Source organism: Fragaria vesca, linkage group LG6, assembly GCF_000184155.1.
Source record: "Fragaria vesca subsp. vesca linkage group LG6, FraVesHawaii_1.0, whole genome shotgun sequence".
NCBI classification, from domain to species: Eukaryota; Viridiplantae; Streptophyta; class Magnoliopsida; order Rosales; family Rosaceae; genus Fragaria; species Fragaria vesca.
Window position 1 is genome coordinate 19170834 of NC_020496.1, and position 18610 is coordinate 19189443.

General features: G+C 37.7%; 1 pseudogene; it reads right to left on the reverse strand.

The window, feature by feature from the left end:
* Positions 1 to 2558: 2558 nt before the first annotated feature.
* On the reverse strand, positions 2559 to 8565 carry LOC101311599 (annotated as a pseudogene).
* Between the last annotated feature and the right edge of the window lie 10045 nt (positions 8566 to 18610).

The window sequence follows — 18610 nt, forward strand, 5'->3', positions numbered from 1 at the left end:
CAAATACTCCAACAATAGGAAATGTTCAATCATGAACCATAGCATGCATATTATTTCAAATAAAAGTCCACTCACTAATTAGGCCTAAGCCTGATGTTGATCTGGGGTCTCGTCTGCTCGAGCCTCCTCACGTCCTGTTCTAAATATAATATTAATTTCCCAACCAATAATCCAATATTTAATCAAAATAGGCAAAATTACCCGAGAGCCATAATTACGCTCATCATTGTCTAACTTCGATATTCTTACATCGGAACAATCCGAACTTAAATATCATACTCAACAGTCGTAAATACAACCTCCCCAAAATACAACTTAAATTCTACGGCCGGATTCTACATTAATTAACCGCCAAAAATACCAAACTTCGGAAATTCACAAACCTATCCAAATCTCATCCAAAAATTCCAAAATTCACTTCAATAATATCCCCTTAATATTCTACATCAAAAACCACAAAATTTCCCAAAACAGCGGCGGCTCCGCCGGCAGCGGCGGCCGGCGACTAACTCCGGCGACCTGCAAATGCTACCAAATTTTAACAGAATCTTCCTCTCAATCTCCTCTACAACTTTCATGACCAACACATCACCCAATTCCAAGCCTAACTAGGCTAATCGAACAAAAACAACTTAAAAGCCTAGAAATTTCAACTCCACATTTCTCCTTACCTAGCTCAAGAGGGAGGGAGCTGCTTGGAGGGGTTGTTGCACGGGAGGAGGGCTACAAAACCGTACCAAGCTTGCCCGGATTGGTGGCCGGAGGAGGAAGTTCCGGCGAAGGGACAGTCGGACCTTTCGGGTGGCACCGCTCTCTCACGGCGGAGCTAGGGCTCCTCTCACCGGTCCAGGGAGGCTGCTGGGTTGGAGGTTGATCGATTGGAACCGGTGCGGCGGTCTGGGGCGGCCGGACGGCGGCGGACGGCGGTGGTGAAGTTTCCCGGGTGGAGGGAGAAGAAATTCGGGTGGGAGGAGAGAAAACGGGAGGGAGAGAGAGAGAAAGGAAAAAGGGTTTGGGCCTCATCCACCAGGTTTAGATTCCTGTCTCCTTAGAAGTCAAGGATACAGAGGTACGATCCTATAGAACAGATCCACCCTGCCGTGTGGTGCGAGTGTGCCGACGAGGGCGTCGGACTCCCAAGGGGGGTGGATTGTAATATCCCACATCGGCCAAACGGAGAGGGGTTATGTGCTGTATATGTACATGCCCACCTCCAATCTAACACGAGGCCTTTTGGTGGCTCAGCGGCTTCGGAGGGGATGGGTACTCCGAGGTTAAGCATGTTGATGCTAGAGCAATCCCAGGATGGGTGACCTACTGGGAAGCTGCTCCTGAGCTGCCGGAAACAAAACCGTGAGGGCCGGTGGGCCCAAAGCGGACAATATCGTGTTACGACGGAGCGGGTCCCGGAGTGTGACATCGCCTACATACCCCAAACGTGTTATAGGCACTAATCATGATATTATATGACACAACAGTTCTAACAGCCATTATGGAATGGTTAAAAAACCAAGTACACAGTTCCATAGTTGCAGAAGACTGAACTTGCAAGCCAACAATCTCAGCAGTTCGAAATGGCTAAATGGTTTGAAACCAAATCATCAACTGCAGTTTATACTTGAAGAACATGAACCTCACAAAATGCAAACTTATAAGGCAACCTCAGCAGTATCTCATTTCGAGTTCACTGCCTTAGAAACTTTATACCGCTGTAATATATTCTCGAGGGACATGGCTACCAATGGGACACAATTGTTACTTTCTAACAATCAAATAATCTGGTGTATCTCCACCATTTAATTCTTGTTTCAGGGCCAACATATCCAAAAATACACTGGACACCTTTAACCAGCAAGTCCACCACACACTGGTAATAAACCATTTTTGGTTCAACCCCATAATCCCTTATCATTTGCCTGAATGACTCTTAAATGGCCAGTTTCTCATCCTCAAAACCGTTACTTCAGATGTGATCAATTCCGTTTATTAGTGCTACTATTTCTTGAACAAATATGGTGTCTTCTGTCTTCAAGATCATTATTACTACATCCAGATGTTATGCGATGAAGTTCAATGTAACCTGGGAATCTCTAAAAAGAACCAACTACTAAAATTACTAATTTTGTTTCGAAATCATGCTCTCAGTGATCTGTATTCATATAAGAAACAAATGAAGAAACTGCAATCAACACAACTTATTTTCAATAAAATATAAATTCACAAATTCTGTTGTAGTAACAAAAGATTAAGAACTAAAATGAAGATAGCAAACATGTATAGCTGTTATTTAACTTCACTCTATATAACCAGAGATGAAGCTGATAGACAACACGCGACATATGACTTTTTCAAACTCTACCAGCTACTGAAAGAGGCTTTTAGTATGAATAACGGACGTTTGTAGAGGCAAAATCTTGGGAAAGTGTTTGATTGTTATCTAGCAACTAGGCTTAGGATACTTCTCAAGCTTCTGATAACACAAGTACAACATAAACAGACTAACCAACAAAGTACAGTCGCACTCACAAGGGAAAACAAACGTACACTTCAATACTTGATTAACTTATTTCTGTTTTTTGAACTTGCTTTGCATCAGTCGGAGGACGATGATATGGAGTGGGAATCAAATGCAGATCTTGTTTTCTTTGGACTACAGCGGCGAACTCCTCAGTCATGTCTAAGTCTTCATTCTTCATTCCATTAGGTAGCTTCCAATCAAAATGATATAACAACATTGCTAGTGGGAGCTCAACACTAGCCAGACCATACAATATGCCAGGGCACATTCTCCTTCCAGCACCAAATGGGATATATTCAAAGTATGTTCCTTGGTAGTCAATAGAAGTATCAAGGAATCTCTCTGGATTAAAGGTCTCCGGCTCACTCCAATAATTGGGATCCCTTCCGATTGCCCAAGCATTCACGATTACCTTTGTTTTGACGGGTATTTCATATCCATCAATCTCACACCTCTCTCCACATTCTCTTGGAAGTAACAGGGGACCAGGAGTATGTAACCTCAGTACCTCTTGAATAACCAACTTTAAATACTCATCTCTCCAATGCCTGCTTCGTTTACCTGCTGTGTTCTGTTGAACACTTCCCTCACCTCATCCTGTGCCCTTTTCAAAATTCTCGGTTGTTTTATCATTTCTGACATTGTCCAATCTACAATGACAGCTGATTTCTCACTCCCAGAAATAAAAACACCCTGAAAATTAATCGAGTATTTTGTCAATTCATAAACAAACTAACATCCAGCTCAAAATCATATCAGTTGTAAATTAAGGAAACGATAAAACAAGCTCAGTTAAAGAAACAAAAAATAGTCTCTGACTCTCTACAGTCACCATAGTCTCTTCCTTAGAGGATAGTCAGGCGTGTGTGTCTATATTCCGGGGGGGGGGGGGAGGGGCGGGGTTGAATAGGCTAAGGCCATTTTCAAATTTTCATTGACTTTTGTTCCAGAGGATAGCAATGGCTTGTGCTATCTCAGGTTATAAGATACGAATTTGCAGTAAATAAACAATCAACACAGAGATGCTTTTTACTCGTAGAAACCCTGAATCAAGGAGAAAAACTGCGTGCCCCTTTCTCTTGAGGGACAAACATTTCCACTATGTTGAAGTGACTTATTACAAGAATAACAGATCTAGGGATACAACAACACTACGCTATCCTATTTAGTCCCAAACTAGTCTAGACCTATTTCTTCTCTTGTTTCTAAGCAGCAACAACTTGGAACATTTTCTCTTGAGGGACAAACATTTCCACTATGTTGAAGTGACTTATTACAAGAATAACAGATCTAGGGATACAACAACACTACGCTATCCTATTTAGTTCCAAACTAGTCTAGACCTATTTCCTCTCTTGTTTCTAAGCAGCAACAACTTGGAACATTTTCAAAAGCATTGTTCGTGAATTCAACTACCCAATAGCTGATCAACCATGAACGCTTCTTGGGTTGGTTGCACTACACATCCCTCATGGTATGCAACATGATATGAGTTTATGAAAGAAGTTTTTAGTATCAGAGGAATATCAATGGCTTGTGTTATCCCAGGTTATAAGATACGAATTTGCAGAAAGTAAATTGCAGTAAATAAACAATCAACACAAAGATGTTTTTTACTCGCAGAAACCCTGGGAGAAAAACTGCTTGCCCCTTTCTCTTGAGGGACAAACATTTCCATTATGTTGAAGTGACTTATTACAAGAATAACAGATCTAGGGGATACAACAACACTACGCTATCCTATCTAGTCCCAAACTAGTCTAGACCTATTTCCTCTCTTGTTTCTAAGCAGCAACAACTTGGAACATTTTCAAAAGCCTTGTTCATGAATTCAGTTACCCAATAGCTGATTCAACCGTGAACACTTCTTGGGTTGGTTGCACTACACATCCCTCATGGTATGCAACATGATATGAGTTTATGAAAGAAGTTTTTAGTTCAAGCTCTAATATTTATAATCACATGGAAGGCTTAGAGCGGCATGAACAATGCAAGCTAAAACTAGACTCAAATAGGGAAAATGCAATATAGCAGTTTTCAACAACCATTGAGCATAGCCAAAGCTATAACAATATATAGGCAGACAAGGCATCAAGGAGATGACGCAAGCAAAGCTGCCAACTTGTGTCATAAAGGTTTTGAACATAAGTGATTGACTATAGATCCAAAAGAGAGTTGTCACGAGCCAACTCAAGGACATAAAGATACCTTTCCTAAAATAGGTTTGATTTAAATCAAGGAGCAATAAGGTTGTATAACCTCTTACTCGGTCCATCAGTGGACCATGACTCAGCCAACAACGACTGGTCTTGAATCAGACAGATCCAACTTTACATTTGGTCTAAGCATCATTATACCAAGCTGGAGCCTTGGACAACAAACCATTTGGTCACGGGTTGGCATAACAAAAGATCTCAACCCTAGACTGGTTTGAGTGCCAAGGCATTTTCAAAACTCAGTTGTCAAATAACAATTTGAAAACAAAGCACATACCTATTAGAATATGCTAACAGGATCTTTGAATTTGAGGACAACAAGAGGCTCAGTACTAGGATAGCAAGCAAGCAAGGCTGCTATCCTCTGTGAAAAACACATGATATGCATATGCGTGATTTACCTGAGAGAGTTAGTGACTTCAGAACTTGTTCACCTTGGCAGAGAGCAGTAACTCCAGGTGTTTTGTGAGATAGAAAGATTGCCAACTATCCTTGTATCTTCAGAGCCTCATCACTTTTCGCTGTTTTTGTAGCTTGTATATATTCTCTTTGATGATGTTTTCCAGTATTCTATCAGCTAGTTTGTGCAGCCTCTCAAGTTTAGGCTGCACTCGACTTATAACATGAAGTAATTTGAAAGAAGGAAAAACATCCACCACATTGAAGCCCGATATTGTTTTGATGATATCCTTCACCGCATATATGAACTCCGATCCATCCCTCACTAATCCACTTATCATTTCCAAGCTGTAAAAACAGCAGTCAAAGCTACTCAATCAGGCTTCAATCTGAAGAAGATCATTTCTCTACATCTTTCTAATGCCTCGTGAACATGTCCATTAACTCTAGAGATTACAATCTCCAAACTGGTACAACAGCTTATAAGACTGACAAATGGGTTCTCCGTAGGCAACACTTCATGATAAGCAGTCCGATTTTTTATTACCAAGCATGCATTTGAACCCCATGATAAATATCCAATAACACACAACATACTAACCTGCTAACGACATACTGAGTTGGCTCAAACCCAGACACCCTCATCTCAAATAACATTTTCCTGGCTTCGCCTACATACCCAAAAGTGTTATAGGCACTAATCATGATATTATATGACACAACAGTTGTAATAGACATTATGGAATAGTTAAAAACCAAGTACAGTTTCATAGTTGCAGAAGATTGAACTTACAAGCCAACAATATCAGCAGTTCGAAATTGCTAAATGGTTTGAAACCGATCATTAACTGTCATTTAAACATGCAGAGCATAAACCTCGCAAAATGCGAACTTATAAGGCAACAATCTCAGCAGTATGTCATTTCGAGTTCACTGGCTTAGAAACTTTATACCACTATAATATATTCTCAAGGGACAAGGCTACCAATGGGATACAATTGTTACATTCAAACAATTATATAATCTTGTGTATCTCCATCATCAATCCTTGGGTCAGCAACATATATGAAAATACACAATCATATCTCATGTGTGATTCAATCATTTGATTCTTGGGTCAGGGACTCCGGGCAACATATTCCAAAATATCGAATTCAAGGCTACAATCAATTGTAGTAGCATAACCACAAATCCCTCAGTAATACCTGATTTCCGGCCCAGACAACACAACCACAATCAAATATGGTTCCTCAACCCCAACAAATGAGGGAGCACCAACCATTCAATTGCAGTCTTCATCACAATTTTGCATCATATGGACTAATCTGATCATATATCATACAACAAATTGATGATATGGAGGTCATGGACAAACCGCTGGGAAAGACTAATCTCCTTCAAATGGTAAACCACTAAGGGACTGCATCGTTTGAAAGCGAATACCAATCTGCCAATACGTGATATTATATGACACAACAGTTCTGACAACCATTATGGAATGGTTAAAAACCAAGTACAGTTCCATAGTTGCAGAAGATTGAACTTACAAGCTAACAATCTCAGCAGTTCGAAATTGCTGAATGGGTTGAAACCAAATCATCAACTGCAGTTTAAACTCACAGAACATAAACCTCACAAAATGCAAACTTATAAGGCAACCTCAGCAGTATCTTATTTCAAGTTCACTGCCTTAGAAACTTTATACCACTGTAATATTCTCAAGGGACAAGGCTACCAATGGGACGCAATTGTTAATTTCAAACAATCAAATAATCTTGTGTATCTCCGATCATCAATCCTTGGATCAGGGCCAACATATCCGAAAATACACAATCATATCTCTGGTGTGATTCAACCATTTGATTCTTTGGTCAGGGACTCAGGGGCAACATATTCAGAAATATCGAATTCAAGACAACAATCAATTGTGGTAGCATAACCACAAATCCCTCAAAAATATCTGATTTCCGGCCAAAACCACAACGAAATGCAGTTCCTCAACCCCAACAAATGAGGGAGCACCGATTTTTCGATTGCAGTCTTTATCAGAATTTTGCATCATAGGGACTAATCCGATCATATCTTGGGTCAGGGCCAACATATTTGAAAATACACAATATCTTGGGTCATGGACTCAGGGGCAACATATTCAGAAATATCGAATTCAAGGCTATAATCAGATTCAAATATGGTTCAAGGCTATTCAGAAATAATCGAATTCAAGGCTATTCACCTCAAAAATATCTGAATTCCGGCCTGGACAACAAAACCACAATCAAATATGGTTCCTCGACCCCAATATAGGAGGGAGCACCAATCTTTTGATTGCTGTTCTTCGTCACAATTTTCATATCATAGGGACTAATCTGAACATATATCATATAACAGATTAATTAATGACATGGAGGACACAAACCTCAAAGAGATTAATCTCCTTCAAATGGTAAACCATTGAGGGATTGCCCAGTTTGCGCTTCCTGATCCACCTGAAATTGAATCAAGCAAGAACGATATCAAACCCTAAATCAGAAATCGAAAAAGAATCAAAGATGGTTGTGAGATTGAATCAGTTGAATTGATAGAGACGATTACTAAACAGAAAGTAATCAAACAAAAGAGAAAAGAAAGAAGAAAGCTTGAGAATTCTACCTCGTGGTGGTGAATCGAAGCATGGGCGGTAGTTAACGGCACCGCCGCGGCTGACGAGAGAGAGAAACTCGAATTTGAAATTCAAATTGAATGAGAGAGAAAAAGAGAGAGGAACCAAATTTAAACCCATCTTTTGTCGGTGTAACAATGAAAATGAAACGGCTCTTTTTCCTTTGAAGGTGTTTGGATCTTCGCAGTCGGCTTCTTCCTTTCGGTTTTTTTTTTTTTTTAAGATACAACATACATGGGAAAATTGTATTTTTGAAAAAGATATTGAGAGTTTCTCGACCAGCAAGGATACCTATTTCAATACATCAATTAATTTTTGAAAAAGAAAACAAATAACTAAACAATGGCTAAATTCTACGTCGGAAATAGAAAAATTAGAACATTGAGAATCTGCTGCATTCACAAATTTAGCTATTCTATCGATCAATTCCTCTATCGATCAATTCCTCAGTTTTGTGATTTTTCAGGCATTATGTTAGAGCTCAAATTTACCTCAAAATAAACAAATTCTTTTTCTTTTTTTCTTTCAAGATAACAATGTTGTTGGAGAATTAGCTCTTATCATATCAAGCAAATCAGTGGTAGTTTGGTTAACACAAACCGCACACAGTAGCTCCTCTTCAGTCTGTCCGGAATGACTACAAGCATATAATCATAATATAAACGTTACCGCAATAGGAAAAACTCGCTGCTCAACGTCATCTCAAATACCTTAGTAGCTTTCTTGCCGCATCCATGATGATTGATGACCATAAGCTGCAAGTCTGCAATCATGGCACTCCTTGTTCTAAAATTCCTCACCTACATCCTATCGAAAATTTCCACCCGCATTTTGCGTACATGTCAATCATCCATGTCCCCAATATCACAACTAAGTAAAACTTATGGGTGCGTCTGTTGTCACCCTACAAACTATTTTGCTCACTCCACATATTATTAATTTATTGAAATACCAATATACTCTGATGTAAAATTACAGCAAGAGACAATAAGTTGTTACAAATTACAAATTTTTTTTTTTTTTGGTATAAACATGTACTTCATAAACCTTAGCCCATAATTTATCATATTTGGTCATTTTATGAAGTCTAAAGACGTTATCATTCAACCTAAACATGAGGTGAACTGTTTGTATTTCTCATCTCAATTTTGTATGTAAATTTTCATGTCTAGTCGCTCATTTATATTCGATTTGTCTTTTTTTTGTTTTTCCTCGACGTCGAAACTTTTTCCAAGTAGAGATACATTTACAAACATTGGGCATCTTGACATCGACGAATACCAATAAGTTAAATTTGAGAGTTTTTTCTTGTTCTTTAATTGAGATTTATACTTTAATGTTTAATGTGATTTTTTATTCAGTTGGTGATTTAACTTACCCACATAATATTAATGTTATGGTTTTCTTCAATTTCCTTTTGTTTTTGGAATTCAATGGCTATTAGAAGAGTCTGATATTGTATGTATTGCAAATGAGTTTGAAATTTTAAATACACATCCCTAATATCTTAATACACACCTCTTACTTAATACACCACCTATCAAGTTTTTTATTTCGGTATTATATTTAATACACATCCCAAACTGCCTAAAATGCCCTTAATTTATGAAATATTCCATTATTTAATATAATTAATATATATTTACTATTTGGTACCTCTTTTTACATATTATTTCGTCTAATTTTTGTTATAAATTTTCGGTTATCATCGTTCAATTTATAATCAAATGATTATTGTTATATCCCAACTCCAAATCATCAGTACAAGTTTTCAAAATTCACAAGCTAGTAGAACTGTAAAAGTACAATAGCTATTAAACATAGATAGCTAGTTATTCGATAAAACATGTCATGATAAAGATGCAATACTTGACAACATGATCTGAAGATCTAATTAAAGCTGAAACAGATAAAAAAATTTAAAAAAATAAAAAAAGAAGAAGAAGAAAAAAGACAACCCAAATGAATTGTGGAAAAGAGTTGGGGTTAGAGGAGAAGAAGTGTTTTTGACGATTTTAGGGTAGAGGATGTTGAAAAGAATACTTCTAGCGCGAATTTTTTTTTTAATAATAGATGTTTGTTTTGGTCATTTAGCTTACCTATAAAATCTCAATAGAAACATAAAATAATAGAGGTGTGTATTAAGAGATTAGGGGTGTGTATTTAAACTTTCTCTATTCAGTTGGTGATTTAACTTACCCAAATAATATTAATGTTATGGTTTTCTTCAATTTCCTTTTGTTTTTGGAATTCAATGGCTATTAGAAGAGTCTGATATTGTATGTATTGCAAATGAGTGAATAAATTAAATTCAAAATTAAAAAAATATATATGCGACTATGCGAGGTGAGAAGAGATTGAATGTAGGGTGAACAAAACAAATCTAAAATTGAAAAAATATATGTAGGGTGAGAAAAGAATGTAGGGTGAACAAAGCATAATTGGGAAAATTGTATTTTAGGTAGGGTGCGTCTATTCCCACAAACCACTTTGCTCACTCCACACATTGTTGATTTATTGAATGATTAATATATCCTAATGTAAATTTACAACAAGGGACAATCAGTTGTTACAAATTACAAGTTTTCTATTTTTTATTTTTAGATACATACGTACTTCATAAATCTTAACCTAGAATTTATCATATTCGATCTTTTTATAAAATCTGAAGAAGACACTAGCATTCAACTGAAGATAAGGTAAACTGTTTGTGTTTTTTTTCTTTGTTGATGCTTTGTCTATCCATTTACTAATTATTTCTCATATAGATTTTGTATGTAAATTTTTATGTTTAGTCGCTCACTTATATATATTCGATTTTTTTTCATCGGCGTCAAAGCTTTTTCCAAGTAGAGTTTACAGACATTATGCATCTTGATATCGATGGATACCAATTAGTTGTTAAGTTTGAAAGTTTTTTCTTGTTCTTTAATTAGAATTTATACTTTAATGTGATTTTTATTGTCCAGTTTATGATTCCGCTTACCCAAATGATATTAATCTTATGGTTTTCTCCAATTTCATTTTGTTTTTGGAGTTCAATGGCTATTGGAAGAGGCTGATATTGTGTGTATTGTAAATCGGTGAATAAAGTAAATTTAAAATTAAAAAAATATAGGCGGGGTGAGAAAAGATCGAATGTAGGGTGATCAAAGCAAATCTAAAAATTGAAAAATATATATATATATATATATATATATATGTAGGGTGAAAAAAAAAATTAGGGTGAACAAAGCAAAAATGAGAAAATGGTATTTTATGTATTGTAAATCGGTGAACAAAGTAGACTTACAATTAAAAATATATAAGTGGGGCGTGAAGAGAACGTGAGGTGAACAAACTAGTTTGTGGGGTGGTAATAGACGCACCCTTTAGGTATTGTAAATGGGTGAACAAAACAGACTTACAATTAAAAATATATAAGTTAGGTGTGTGAAGAGAACGTGGGGTGAACAAAATAGTTTATGGGGTGATAATAGACGCACCCAAAACTTATTCCCAAGTTAATTATATAATCATGAACAACTCTGGCCGATGTATTACCCCAAACTTTGCATATTATCAAACAGTTGGGTCAGCTGGCGAGCATCATCCATTTGTTTTTCTCACCCAATGATATATCTTTCCGACCATAACCCTACATTTAATGTAGTCTACCAAAGCAGCACTGCACAAGCAAAATTACCTTTTATCTGAAATCAACCCAAGTTTCATAACAATGATTTTCCTAAATTAACAAACTATTTTTTCCAATTTCCATAAATAAAATGCTTTTCCTTTTTGTGCTGGGTTGTAACATTGTTCTTTCCTAGTTTGTATAGCAAACACTTTGACACTATCTCAGCTTGACTAGCTAGCTAGGATTCCATACGGATATGGGAAATAAAACTATCTATATAAAGAGGTCTTAGCCTTTATATTCTTCACAATTTATTCTCAAAGCACTTTGGGTGGTGAAACTTTGGTTGGTACTTAGTTAATTGAGATTAATCAAGACGTACAAGATTTACAAATATGTCACAAGAAGGCAACAAGTGGAAGATGGTTGGAGATAAGAAGAAAAACGGTTCGAATGAAGATCAATCATGTGAAGGTCGTTCTTGTCCACTAACACCCAAAAAGAACCAACCGTCTTCGAGGTACAATGACTCTTTTGGCGGGCAAAATTTGAACACAAATTTTGATCAAGAAGATCGAAGGAGTAGTTAGAGGATATGGAACTAGCCCGGAAATAACATCTTGATTTGTTGTACTTTGATCTTTTTCTAGTTTTCTTTTATGTAATGACTTTTAGGAGTATATTTGTTTTTTAAGCATTCTTCAATTCCATAAGTCTTTCTAGGAACTCCTTATATTTGTTTTAAGACCTTAAAATTTTCTATTCGAATGCATGAGTTAGTTTTAACAATTTGTGCTAGCTAGGTTTACTTTTACAAACTTACGTTACAATTCACATATGTCAATAATACATAAAAGAGCGTTGAAGCTAAGAAAAGAATATTCATAAGAACATAGCCACATCAGCAATATAAACAATTCAACTAACAGAATGGGCAAAACACGACAAATAAGAGTTCAGGAATATACCGATTTAAAATGAAAACCAAGGGACATAACTACACATCCCATTTCAGTTTCAAGTGAAAAAATTCGTTTGCTCAGCCGATTTCATTAAACAAATAGATAGTTCTAGTGAAATGAGCAACCCCTTGAGCCTTAAGTGCACCACTGAAGAGTACTCTTGACACAAATTCGTTGTGCGCATTCATCACAGTTTGGTTGGGGAGGATTAGAGTTCTCCATTACTCACCTTTTCCAACAGTTATGACTTTCAAACTTGCCACGGTACTGTGAAGTGTGAACTTCATTCTCTTCCCAAGTATAGTACTCGAACTTTCAAGTCGAAGCTAACTCAAACAACTTGCTTGAGTTAAAGAAAGATAACGGTGATGTCAGGACCCACCCTGGATTTTTCCTTGAAATCCGGGGTAAACCCTACGGGACCCACCTCAAGGGAAATTCTACTAAAATTTCGGCATAATCTCTCTTGAAAATGGGTAACCCTACCTGAAAAACAACCACTCATAAACACTTCTAAACACAACCAGTCATGCATCCTCAACTCTTGGAGCCACCCGCTCCCCCAAATAAACAATCACCACATCACAAAATAATATCTCAAAAGCAACTTCATAAGTTAATATCTCGTAGCGTTAACACCAAATAAATCTTTCAGATCACTTCTAAGTCGAGTCATAAACTCTTAACATACATATCCAAAATAAATACAGCATCCCATGGTTATCAGAACAAACAAACTAAAGGAAACAAGAAAATACACATATCCAAAATAAATACAACATCCCATGGTTATCAGAACAAACTAACTAAAGGAAACAAGAAAATACACAAGTAGGTTAAATAGGTAACCTACGAATGAAAACTAGAAGTGGTGGAAAATATGACTCGCCTCCTACGCTTGCGTAACCGAACTCTGCAGACTGGGCGTTTAAAAATGAAAGGCCTAGGGGAGAAGCATTTAAAACGTTAGCATGAGTGGACAAAAATAAATAACAATAATATTAACTTAATTATGGAGCAATGAAACCAAAGTTTATGTTTTCCCAAATTTTCCGTTGAGAAACATTTATGCATACAACTCTTGAAATTTTCCAATAATATTTATGGATAAAAGTGGCGAACCAATCCCATTGATTCAAATAAATCATAAAAATGGGGAAGAGGTTTCACCATAACGATGAGCCTCCCAAGCTAGGGTCAGAGCCTCCTAAGCTCTAGTAGCATCCCACGCTAAGCGCTCGACTCACCTATAGTGAGGACCGCTAATAAAGGCTGGCTAGCAATAGTAAATATATATCAACTCTTTTATGGTGAAGTAAAATGATAAAAATGATAAGGACAACACTTCCCCAAAAATATAGTAAATCACAGTACAGTTCCCAACTGTACTTAGAAATATTACGAAATAATCATGGATGCAGTAATAATATAAACCACTCGACATGTCTCACATGTCAAATAAAATTAGTAAGAGTTCCAGAAAGCAAATGGAACTCATTAATCCAAAGAATATAATAAAACTCCAATATGCCTTTGCAATTAAGAAAACTTTAGCGCATGCATGATGTTAAAATCAAAACTCCACTCACTGTGCACGGCTATGCCTGCCGACGATCCGAGGCTTCCTCCACGCGATCCTCCTCACGTATTGAACAGTAGATAATATTAAATCTCAAGACTAAATCGATACTTTAATAAAAATAGAAAAATAAAAGTGAGCCTATAAATTCTTCGCCTTTGCCCAACTTCTCCATTTTTAATGTAATAAGGCCCAAACTTCACCACAAGCAACGACAACCTTAAAACAACTTTCTAAAGTTCAATCCATGCTATTCCAACGGTCAGATTCTATTCTATCACCCGCCAAGTTCACCAATCTTTGAAAAATCTCAAAACTAACTAAAACTCCTCCAAAAATTACAAACTTCACACCATAGGACTCCTCTCAACATAACAAATTTAATAACATGAAAAACTACCCACAAAAGGCGGCGCCGCCGTCTGCTCAGCCCGCAGGCCCTAGCACCGGCCACCTCCAATGCTCACCAAAATCTGACACAATCTTCCTCTCAACACGCACAACAACTTATTTAACTAACATAAAGTTCGATTTCAAGTCTAACTAGGTTAATCGAAGATAGATCGAATTTGAAAACCCTAAAATTTCAAATACCCGATTCTCCTTACCTAGATCAAGAGAGATCGAATCCTTTGGAAGGTTTACTACTCGAGAGAAGTATTTCACTTTCATATAAGGATTTCCGACGATGGCGGCCGGAGAAGACAATTCTAGAGAGAAGATGGCAGCTGTGGTGGCGCGACTTCTCGTTGTGGTTTCTCTCTCAAGGCGGCAAGACGGGGCCAGCAACCAATCCAAATGGAGAGTAGAGAGTCTCCGCTTTAATTTGACACCATGCTTGCACCTGGTTCGGCCGGACGGTAGCTGACAGAGGCGAGAAATACGGCGAAGGAGAGAGACGCGGGGGAGAGGAGAGAGAGAGAGAGGGAGTGTAACTTCTGATTTTCTACCTTACCTCAAATAGTAAGTTTCCCTTTTTATACTCCCAACTGAAATAGTAACTTTATATATATTTTACACCATAACTTTTACATACGAACTCCGATTTTAACATATAGCATGTCCACGAATTCGTATTAGCGTCCTCTACAACTTCCTTAAAGAAATTTTTCAAAAATAATTTTCCTACAAAAAGTCAACTTTTGGGTCCTTTAACAGTAAACGGTTACTCAAAACGGTAAAAGGTCAAAGTAATACAAAAGTAAATAACCACAAATTAACTTAAGAACCGGGATGTGACAGGTGATGATTAAAGTAAATCTCTAAAACTTTTGACCTAGCAGCCGCTTTGCTAGGGTTTATCATTGTCGTCTCAGCTTCGACAAAATCTCTATCAAAAATGCCTAGCGCTCTACAAGGGGTTAGAGAGCGCCTTCTACTTTCTTTTCCTTCCTCCATCAACCATGGTGTACCTTTTCGGCACCGTTCTCGAAGTCTTTACTTGTGTGCATGGTCTCTGCCATGCCTTCCTATCCGTCACAAAAACCTCTAGTTCGTGGTGAATAGGGTGAACAAATGGTTGTGCAATCTGGTAGTGGTGATCCGGTTTCGATCGTTTATCGCCTTCTACTGATTCAAGCGCGCCTTAAAGCAGTTTTGTTGGAGAGATCCGGTCTCACAATGATGAGACAGGTATTGAGGCGATGGTTGTTAGTAGTGATGGTGGTTGGGAGGAAGTTCTATCGGCAACCGGAGATGCTTGGTTTTGTTAGAAATCGGGGTAGATCTTCGTCGATCCTCTTTAGGACTCCTTTCTGTTTTGATGGGACATACAATGGCAGCGTGGTGGGTGTAGAGCGATCGAAGACAGAATTGGAGACACAGAGGTTAGAGTCAAAAGAGGGAGACCGGGCATGTGGTGTGGTTTTCCATATTCTAGCGTCCTTTGACAATGGCCGCGACGTCGGTGTCGACGTGGTGGTCGACATGTGGTCTGCTTGACGTCGACCTAGTGGGAATTGGGCTCATGTATGTTGTTTTGGCCTAAGCTTTAGTGGGTTGACCAAAGGCAAGGCATTTGGGCTGCCTAAGTTTTGGTTTTGGATTTGGAATCTAGGTGTCTTTACGATAAAAATTTGGAACCTAAGACTTTTCTTAGTTCGGTACCAACTTTTTTCTTACGATCAATACATGCGAGGAACTGCCAGGATTATCGATCAAAGGTTGTCAGCAAGTCTTCTAATGGATGCTGCGAAAAAATTTATTATCAGCATTTTATTAGTTTACTCTCCCCCTAAGCTTCACTCAATAGGTGATTAGTGTTACGTTTTAGCGGTGTCTCTTTCTGACGGCCCTGCAAGGGTGGGTCATTGTGTAATATTGCTTGTGCTTATTGAATAAAATCATCTAACCTCCTTTCACTCAAAAAAAAAAAACTTGCCTAAGTTGCCTCAGAGCTGATTATGTTCATAGACTATATATGTTTAATAAACTCTCACTAACTGAAACAGAATATAAATACCTTAGCCATTTCTTTCTTTAGTTTGGATCTCAAGATGAAGAGGCTTGGGGAATCAAAGTACATAGTTATATCAGAAAACATTTTTTGTTTTTCCGATTTTTCCACAAAACAAAATGCTTTTCCTTTTTGTGTTGGGACGTTGTAATATTATTCTTTCCTGGTTCGTGTAGCAAAGACTGTCTCAGCTTTACTAGCTAACTAGGAATTCGTTTGGATCTGGGAAAGAAATTATCTATATAAAGAGGTCTTTGGCCTCTGTATTCTTCACAGTTTGTTCTCAAGGCTCATAGTTTGTTCTCAAAGCTCTATTCTCAAAGCACTTTGTGTTCAAAGTTTGGTGGTACTTGGCTGATTGAGATTAATCAAGAAAAAATTTTCAAATATGTCGTAAGAAAGCAACAAGTGGTCGATGACTGGAGATAAGATCGAACAAAGATCATTCGCATGAAGATCGTGCCTGTGTAGGTCGTTCGTGTCTAGCAGCTCCAAAAAAGAATCAACCTTCATCGAAATACAATGACTCTTTCGAAGGACAAAATTTAAATACGAATTTCGAACAAGTAGATAGGGATGGTATTAGGAAGAATCAAATAGATTCATTTTGCTTTGAGCTTTTGCTAACTTTATGTTTACATGTTTCTCTACCCTATGTTTGTGTTTAATGATCAATGGGAGAACTAAATGATAATTTTTCTGTTAGGGTGTGTAAGATTTTTATTAGTGCCGGTTATTACTTTTGAGGTATTTAAATTTACACTACTGATGATAGAGATGGTATTAGCTAGCTAGTAATCTTGAAATTCGTGAGTTCTATTTTCATTAAATCAATCGACTGAAAAACTATTTCAACACTATCGATCAAATCGAGACATTTTCATATGTTATAGGAGGACCACGTGGCAGTATGACGTGGTCCTGTTGGAGAGGAAAGATCCCACATCAGAAAAGGGATAAATAAAATACAACTTATAAGTGGATGGATCATATCTAATTGTACCGAGGCCTTTTGTGATTAAAACCCAACACCTTAAAGGTGGTTAAGTTGGGATAGTATCGGTACAATGATAATCCACGGGCCACACTTGTCCATGTTCTAGTTGGTATCAGAGCGGGTCCCTCTTCAATTACGTCTCCTAACGTAACGGGAGAAAGTCTCCCAGCATAATGAGCCCAGAATTGGGTTCATCGAATTACCATCGGAAAAATTCTGATTGGCCCATACCATACCAAGTGCCTGCAATGGGTCTTGGACTGAAGCATTACCGATTTCCGATGTAGGAATTGGGCTGAATGAATTCCACGTGCAGACCTAAAAAGTTAGGTTGCACGTGAGGGGGAGTGTTGGAGAGGAAAGATCCCACATCAGAAAAGGGATAAATAAAATACAACTTATAAGTGGATGGATCATATCCAATTGTACCGAGGCCTTTTGTGATTAAAACCCAACACCTTAAAGGTGGTTAAGTTGGGACAATATCGGTACAATGATGATCCACGGGCCACACTTGTCCATGTTCTAGTGGTCCTACATTCCAATCAAATATTGACACGTGGATTTATTACAACTAAAATATAAACTAAGGTTTTCTATTTTTTATGAAAAGACCTTCATGGGTCTTTGTTGAGTTTGGTTTAAGGTTTAGGGTTTGGGGTTAGGGTATAGGGGTTTAGGTTTAGGGGTTAGGGTATAGGGTCTAGGGTCTAGGGTTTAGGGATTAGGGTCTAGGGTTTAAAGTTTAAAAAGCAACAACAAACCCAAAATTATTTTTGACAAAATAGCTGATGTAATTTTTCCTCAGTAAAATCCAAGTGTCAATATTTGATTGGAATGTAGAACCACGTCATACTACGTGGTCCTCCCGTAGCGCTGAAAAATTTCTCGATCAAATCAACCCAATAGCGAAATTGAAGCTACACTACCAGGACAAGCACTTTAGCCGACGAAAAAGTTTTGTCGGCCTGTTAGCTTAATTCGTCGGCTAATATCTTAGCCGACGAAGGCTCGTCGGCTAAGATTTCGTCGGGAAAGGGCCGGCGGTGATGACTTTAGCCGACGAATCTAGAATACCTCGTCGGCTATTGTCCAAGACTTTAGCCGACGAATATCTTAAATGTTTCGTCGGCTATAGTCTGAGACTTTAGCCGACGAAACATTTATTCGTCGGCTATAGTCTAAGACTTTAGCTGACGAAACATT